The sequence below is a fragment of the Otolemur garnettii genome, unplaced genomic scaffold (assembly GCF_000181295.1).
Source record: "Otolemur garnettii isolate 467f Iridium unplaced genomic scaffold, OtoGar3 scaffold00028, whole genome shotgun sequence".
Classification (NCBI taxonomy): Eukaryota; Metazoa; Chordata; class Mammalia; order Primates; family Galagidae; genus Otolemur; species Otolemur garnettii.
In genome coordinates, this window is record NW_003852423.1 from 3,860,257 (window position 1) to 3,868,700 (window position 8,444).

Below are 8,444 nucleotides of genomic sequence, written 5' to 3' on the forward strand. Positions count from 1 at the left end.
AAAAAAAAAAAAAAAAGATCAGCCTGAGAAAGAGCAAGACCCGATCTCTACTAAAAATAGAAAAACTAGCTGGGTGTTTTGCTAGGTGTCTGTAGTCCCAGCTACTAGGGAGGCTGAGGCAAGAGGGTTATGCAAAACCCAGGTATTTGAGGTTGTTATGAGCTCGACACCATGGCACCCTACCTAGGGCCACAGAGTGAGGCTGTGTCTCAAATAAAAGCTTCTTCACAGCTAAGGAAATAATCAACAGAGCAAATAGACAACCTACAGGATGGGAGAAAATATTTGCAGGCTACATATCCAAATGGGGCTAATAATCAGAATCTACAAAGAACACAAATCAGCAAGAGAAAAAACAACCCCATTAAAAAGTAGGCAAAAGGGCGGCGCCTGTGGCTCAGTGAGTAGGGCACTGGCCCCATATACCGAGGGTGGTGGATTCTAACCCGACCCCAGACAAACTGCAACAACCACAACAAAAAAAAAGTAGGCAAAAGACATGAACAAAAGCTTTTCAAAAGAAGAAGATAGACAAATGGCCAATAAACATATTTTTAAAATGCTCCATGTCAGTAATCATCAGGGAAATGTAAATGAAAACTGCAATGAGATATTACTTTACCCGTTAGAATGGCTTTTATTTAAAAGTCTAAAAACAATAGATGTTGGCAAGAATGCAGAGAGAAAGGAACATGTATACGTTGCCGGTGGAAATGCAAATTAGTACCATCTCTGTGGAAAACAGTTTGGAGATTCTTCAAAGAACTAAAAGTAGACCACCTACCATTTGATCCAGCAATAGCATTACCGAGTATATACCCAAAGGAAAAGAAGTAATTTTATCAAAAAGACACCTATACTCAAATGTTTATTGTAGCACACTTCACAATTGCAAAGCTGTGGAATCTATCCATCTATCCAAGTGCCCAGAAGTTCACAAGTGATTCACAAAATGTGGCATATGTACTATAGAATACTATGAAGCTTTGAAGAAGGATGAGGCCTTTTGCAGCAATTTAGATGGAACTGGAGACTATTCGCCTAAGTGAAGTATCTAAAGAATGAAAAAACAAACACCACATGTACTTGGCATTAAATTGTAAGTAACCAATGAGCACACACATGCACCCAGGGGAGTACAACTCCCTGGAAGTCAAGCAGAAGGAAAGGAGGAGGGGATGGGCAAAAACCTACCTGATGGGCACAATGAACACTATCAGGTTCAAGCATAACAAAATAAGTACATGTGACCAAAAATATTTGTACCCCCATAGTGTTTTGAAACAAACAAACAAACAAAGGCTCAACCATCATTGGAGGGAGATACATAGCCAAAGTACATGGCAAAGAGACAAAAAGAATTTGTGGCCATTTATGCTGCCTACCACGTACAAACACAGGACTACAAGATACAGTTAGCACTTTTTTTTTTTTTTAAGACAGAGCCTCAAGCTGTCCTTCTGTGGCATCACAGCTCACAGCAACCTCCAACTCCTGGGCTCAAGTGAGTCTCCTGCCTCCGCCTCCCAAGTTGCTGGGACCACAGGTGCCCGCCACAACGCCAAGCTATTTTTTTTGGTTGCAGCCATCATTGTTGTTTGGCAGGCCCAGGCTGGATCCAAACCTGCCACCTTAAATGTTTGTGGCTGGCGCCTTAGCCACTTGAGCCACAGCCGCCCAGCCAGTTAGCACTTTGTGTTTCAAATGTCATACTTTTTTTTTTTTTGCCCTGGTAGATTCCGTGGCATCATAGTTGACAACAACCTCTAACTCTTGCACTCAAGCGATTTCTCTTGCCTCAGCCTCCCAAGTAGCTGGGACTACAGGAGTCTGCCACAACATCCTGCTATGTTTAGAGACTGGGTCTCATTCTTGCTGAGGCTGGTCTCAAAAATCCTGAGCACGGGCAATCCACCCACCTTGGCCTCCCAGAATACTAGGATATAGGCATAAGCCACGGCCCCCAGCCCTCAAATTTCATACTCTTAAAAAAATGTTCACACTTTCTACTATACTACATTGCCAATTTTTTTTCATCTACCAAAAAAAAATTAAATGACCTCAAGACCCCAAAGCATAAACACATCAGCATCAAAATTTGTGAAAGAAGCTAACTGGTTAACAAATATGTGGGAAAATCTTCAATTTCACTAGTAATTACAAAATTTAAAGGAAACCAGTGAGATATCCTTGTCCAACCATCATCATTTTTCACCCCCAGTAGTTTCGTTAATTCACCTCAAATGGAGTGTAATTTGGAATATTCATTTTAGAAAGCTTTTAGCTAAGTTTTCTCAAGAGATTCCACTATTTATTCCAGTATTCTGGGGATCTCTCCTAAGAAAAGAATTGTCAATATGAAAAATGCATGCACATATGAAAATGCATGCACAAAGATGTTTGTCCTGAAGTTATTTATGTCAACCTAAAACTGAGAACAACCCAAAGTTTTGGTAATAGTAAATAGGAGAATAACTTAAATGCTAACTAGAAATACTATACTCTCATTCAGTTATATGAACTGTGTAAAAATAAAGAACAATATGCTTATAAAATAAGTGAAAGAGCTCATAGAATAAACAAATGAGGAATAAAAACTATATGTAGAAAACTGAAATTAAACATCACTGAGTTAATTTCAGCTGTCTCTATACTTTGCGAAGTTGTCATTATTCATCATGCATCGCTTTTAAAGAAAAATCAAAATCTGCTATGCTTTGATTTATCCTGTATAGCAAACATTTTATTTATCTGTGCCTTTTTGTTTTTAATGCTAATATTTACATTCAATCACTACCAACTTTAAAAATAACCAATTTATGAAGACCAATATGTCGATCCAATACCTGGTTTTTCCATGGATATTTTGCTTTTCAAATTCATTCAGAAATTAGAAATTTAGACAGCTTAGTCTTATAATCAGCTACTGATGCCCCTATAGTTGGGATTTAGTATCTTCAGACTATTATCTCAACATTGACCTCTTACTGTACAGCCCTGAGAGGTGTAAGTGGTGGTGCCCAGAGACAAGGCCGCAGAGATGCTCAGGCCGAGTTTATTGAAAGGGAAGGGTGGCCCACCTGAGCAGTGCAAAGATGGCTCTGCACCCAGGGGCAGTTAGAGAGTATATTTATATTTGGCTGTAGAGGGTGGGCAAATCTCATAGCTCACTCAGGTTAGGGTCCTTCAGTGTGAACTTATGGGGGTGAGGCTAACCAGATCCTTTGTGCCTTTGTCTTGGAAGGAGAGGAAGAAGAGGGGAGAGGGTTTATGTGTGGCTGTATCAGGCCCCCCAACAATCCCAGCTATGTGTGATTCCCGTATGGGTAGTGCCATGGAGTTCAGTTTATAATAAACAACATAAATAGCACTATTTGAAAGAGAATGTGTTTTGTAAGAAGAAAAGATTTCTTTTTAATCATGTCAACAATGTTTAGACCTGGAAAATATGTTTGCTTGTTGTGTATTTTCCTTCTTATAAACGTCCTTCCTTGCCTTTAATGTGTTATTTCATTAATCTGTATCCAATTTGTATATAGTAATTTCTGTTATTCTCGACATCTTTAACCATTCGTTCTCTGAACCACAGCTCTAATAATCTATTTCAGATAAAGTACAAAAATACTATCAAAAACTACAGACTTTACTATGAAAGAGAGAAACACTGCCACTTCACTAAACTTCTCTAAACTGAAATGTGTGTTAAGCCTATTGCCTTGACAAGCTTGGTGATAGATTCCCAATAATATTTGTCAAGGATATAAACAACAGATTAGATCCGTCTGATGTGCTAAAAATGACAAATGTAAAGATCTGGGTTCTCAAATGTACACAGCAGAATCCTTTTCCTTTTAGTTTAAATCAAGAAATTTATTATGGAACATAGGTGCCCTGTAAAATCACTGGAGGAGCTTTACAAAGACTATAGGCCCACATGTACCAGGAGTGACACCCAGGGCACCTCCCAGATGAAGCTCACCTAACAGACTGCTGCACCTGCCACACTCAGGAGGCCTCGGAATAAGAATTCTGAGCCACTGCAGGTGCCAGCTGCCTCTGCCATAGGTCGTGCCAGCTAAATGGGTGTTTTGCCCTTTGCTGCTTTTACCCCTCACAGATTGTTCTGAATCAAAGTGTCATGAGGACCTGAGATGCTAAATCACAAGGCTATTGTGGCAGTTAGTATCTCATGTCTTTATAGTAACACTCACTTAAACTAGGAGTAAGGGATTGAAACATAGTCTTTGGTATGGAGGATCATGACTTCAAATTTGTTTTACAGGCATGGCGCCTATAGTTCAGCGGCTAGGGTGCCAGCCACATACACCAGAGCTGACGGGTTCGAATCCAGCCCAGGCCTGCCAAACAACAATGACAACTACAAAAAATCACCAGGTATTGTGGCAGGTGCCTGTAGTCCCAACTACTTGGGAGGCTGAGGCAAGAGAATCACTTAAGCCCAAGAGTTTGAGGCTGCTGTAAGCTGTGACACCACAGCACTCTACCAAGGGCAACATAGTGAGACTCTGTCTCAAAAAAAAGAAGAAGAAGAAGAAGAAGAAACAATTCAGGAGATATATACTATGATGAACAATAACTGGTAATTATTAACATTTATCTGACTAAGCTGGCTATGGTTACATCTTATGCTACATTCAGTAACAGTAACTTCTAAAAGTGACTTTATTATCTCAGCAGGGAATGGGGCATAGAGTTAGTATTTTTCCAGTAGTTTCAAAGGTACTTCAAATACATGATATCCAGATGCTTAGAGCAGTAAGTTGAAAATGAAATATTTCTACACAATACTAGCTTTATAATCTGCAAATTAAAAACTCCAAAGCAATATCAATGTTGGAATTTTGTGATTTAACATGGTCATAGATTGGTATGCTAGGAAATAATACTTGAATGAGACAGAAAAATTTTCCCATTATAGAAGCACTTACTCTCGGTTGTTATAACCTGCCTTCCTGGCCTGAGCATTCAGCCATAAATGAGTACTCCTATCTGTCCATTCCAAGCTGTTTGCTGAGACTCAGTCAATTTCTCCACAAATAGAAAATACAATCTCAAGAAATCAAGAGATTAAAAAGAACAGTATACCTTATACTTTTTGTGGCAATGATCAAAAAGAATTTAAAAGGGAAATGAAGAAATACATCATTTTATTCTACAATCTAATGATCTAAAAACTAATCATCTTTAATGGGAATACTGTAGAACATAGAACATAATGATTTTCCTGATAGATTCTTTATTGAATTTATTGTATTCAAATCAATACTTTTATATGATCTATAATGTCTGATTCCAGTGCACCCATGAAGGTCAGTTTTAATTCTAAGATATCTCAATAACTTAAGAAATGCTTCATCCTATGAATTCTCTTATGAAATGCCAGAATTTGGTTTTTTTGTTAAGAAAAGCATGTTTTTCCATCATGGAATAATTTAAAGCACTTTGGTAGATATATTTTTTAAAAATTAACCACATGCTAAACTTCCAATAATGGTGACTGTGGAAATCACACCGTTATTGGAATCACCATTAATTTTTTTTTTTTTTAACTTAAGATGTTAGAAACCAGCTAAAAGCAGAGAGAAACCATTGGATAATTTAGGCTTGAAAATCTGCAATTGGAAATGATAATAATTCTCAGTTTATGTCTTTCTAGCCTGGGGGGACCTGCCAACCTCCAAAGCTTGGGTCATGGAAAACAGTTGTAGTGGAAATTACAGTTTTACAAGCTCAGGGTGTCAGAGATCACATTTCAGGGTTGGGAAAGCATTAAGACAACTACAAAAGACTGAAGACTCAAATTCTAAGTACAGTCAGTCCTCTGTATCTTTGGATTGTACATCCATGTACTCAACAATTCAACCAACAGCAAGCCAAAAATATTCCTCCCCAAATTGCATCTGTACTGAACATGTACAGGCTATTCTCTAATTACATAGTAACTAATTACATACTAATTACATAATATTTACATTGTATTAGATATTATAAGTAATTCAAAATTTTAGTCCAAGAGAGGCTGTGAAATCCATCTCCCACAGACACTGAGAGACTAGACAACTATATAAGCTCTGCCAAAATCCTTGGCTGACAGTTTACTTGTGCATGTGTGAGAGTGCCCCCAGATGGCCTGGGGGTAGGGAAAAGCAGACACCAAAAGGAAATTAGCCCTTGCAAAATAGATCCACACAGGGCTCAATCTGTGAGTTTGCTGTTTGTTTTTGTTTTGTTTTTAACTGAGAGCATAGCTCATGCAACAGAAAGGTCTTAAATATTTGAAGTCTAGCATCCAGACCTGAAGTGTCAGAGTACAAAGCATAGGACTAGCAGAGAAGCATGAAATTCCTCTCTTAAAATCAAGCAAAAGGAAGGCCATAGCCACACAATCTTTGGCTGACTACCAAATTATGCAGACTCCAGGAAGTCCTACAAGAAGCCACACTGAAAGAAAAAAAAGTGGTGGGAAATCAAAACAACAGCGTACAGTGATCACTCACTCTATTCATGAGGAAGTTTATGTGCAGGCAAATTTACTGCTTATTAGAACAAAAAAATCAATAATTTTCAGAAGAACACGAAAGAATTAAGAGTTACAACATTTCATAGAACAAACCAAAAAAAAAAAAAAAATCAATGAAAAGTGATTTCAAGGGGGCCTGGTTGTTGAATTTAGCAGATGAGGACTTCTAAAGGAGTAAGGCACCGGCCCCATATGCCAGAGGTGGAGGGTTCAAACCCAGCCCTGGCCAAAACCTACAAAAAAATAAATAAATAAATAAAAAAGAAGTGAAAGAAGAAGGCATTACCTAGTTTGAAGAAGACAGAAAAAAGATTAAAGAAAAGAATGAATAGAACCTTGAGATCTATGCAACAATAGCAAATGATGCAATATATGATTAAATGGAATTCCATGAAGAGAGGAGAAAGAAAATATTTAAAGAGTATTTAATAGAAAATACTAATAGGCCAAAGAAGCCAAACCAATCCCAAGCAAAATAAACACAAAACACCTCTACAATAATCATAGACAAACTGCTGAAAGGCAAGAATAAGGAGAAAATTTGAAAACAAAGTGAAACAACCTATCCAGTTAGGACAATAATGACAGATTAATGATCCTAACTACAACCATGAGTGAGCCAAATTGTCTCATCAGAAGGTAGAAATTAATAGACTAGATTAAAGGCTCAGCACCTGTGACTCAAGTGGCAAAGGCACCAGACACATACACCTGAGCTGGGAGGTTCAAATCCAGCCCAGGCCTGCCAAACAACACTGATGGCTGCAACCAAAAAAATAGCCAGGCATTGTGGCAGGCACCTGTAGTCCCAGTTACTTGGGAGGCAGAGGCAGGAGAATCACTTGAGCCCAGGAGTTGGAGGTTGCTGTGAGCTGTGATGCCACAGCACTCTACCCAGGGTGAGAGCTTGAGGCTCTGTCGCAAAAAAAAAAAAAAAAAAAAATAGACTATATTAAGAAAGAAAAAAAAAAACAAGGCTGAGAAAACAAGGCTGGGTGCAGTGGCTCACATCTGTAATCCTGTGGGAGTAGGGTGGGTTGCTTGAACTGAGGAATTCAGGAGGAAGACCAACCTCAGCAAGAGCGATACCCTATCCCTAAAAATAACCAGGCCTTGTGGCAGGTACCTGTCATCCCAGATACTAGGGAGGCTGACACAAGAAAATCTCTTGAGTCCAAGAGTTTGAGGTTGCTGCACTCTGCCATAGGCCACAAAGTAAGACTCTGTCTCAAAAAAGAAGAAAAAAGAAAACAATTATATACTGTCTACAAGAGATAGACCATGATAGGGAAATTACAGTTAACAATAATTTATTTTATATTTCAAGGTAGCTAGAGAAGAATTGTAATGTTCCCAACACACATACACAGACAAATGTTTGAAGGGTTAAATATCCTAATTATCCTATTTGATTATTATACACTGTATACATATATCAGAATATTATCATTTATATCACTTTTTAAAACCACAAAGGGACACACCCTAAACGCTAAGAAACAAATAAGTTAAAAGTAAAAGGATTGAAAAGATATACCATATAAAGAATAAGTATAAAGTAATTGTGATGGATGTTACTTGGTTCAATGTAAACATTTCACATTGTATATCGAAGTAGTACCCTGAACCTCATAAATGCATCAATGTACAAAGTTATGATTTAATAAAAAATAATTATTAAAAAAAAGAAAAAGAAAGTATCCCTGGGGCGGTGCCTGTGACTCAGTGGGTAGGGCACCAACCCCATATACCAAGGATGGCGGGTTCAGACCCACCCCTGCCCAAACTGCAACAAAAAAAATAGCTCTGCATTGTGGCAGGTGCCTGTGGTCCCAGCTACTTGGGAGGCTGAGGCAAGAGAATCACCTAAGCCTGGGAGTTGGAGGTTGCTGTGACCTGTGAT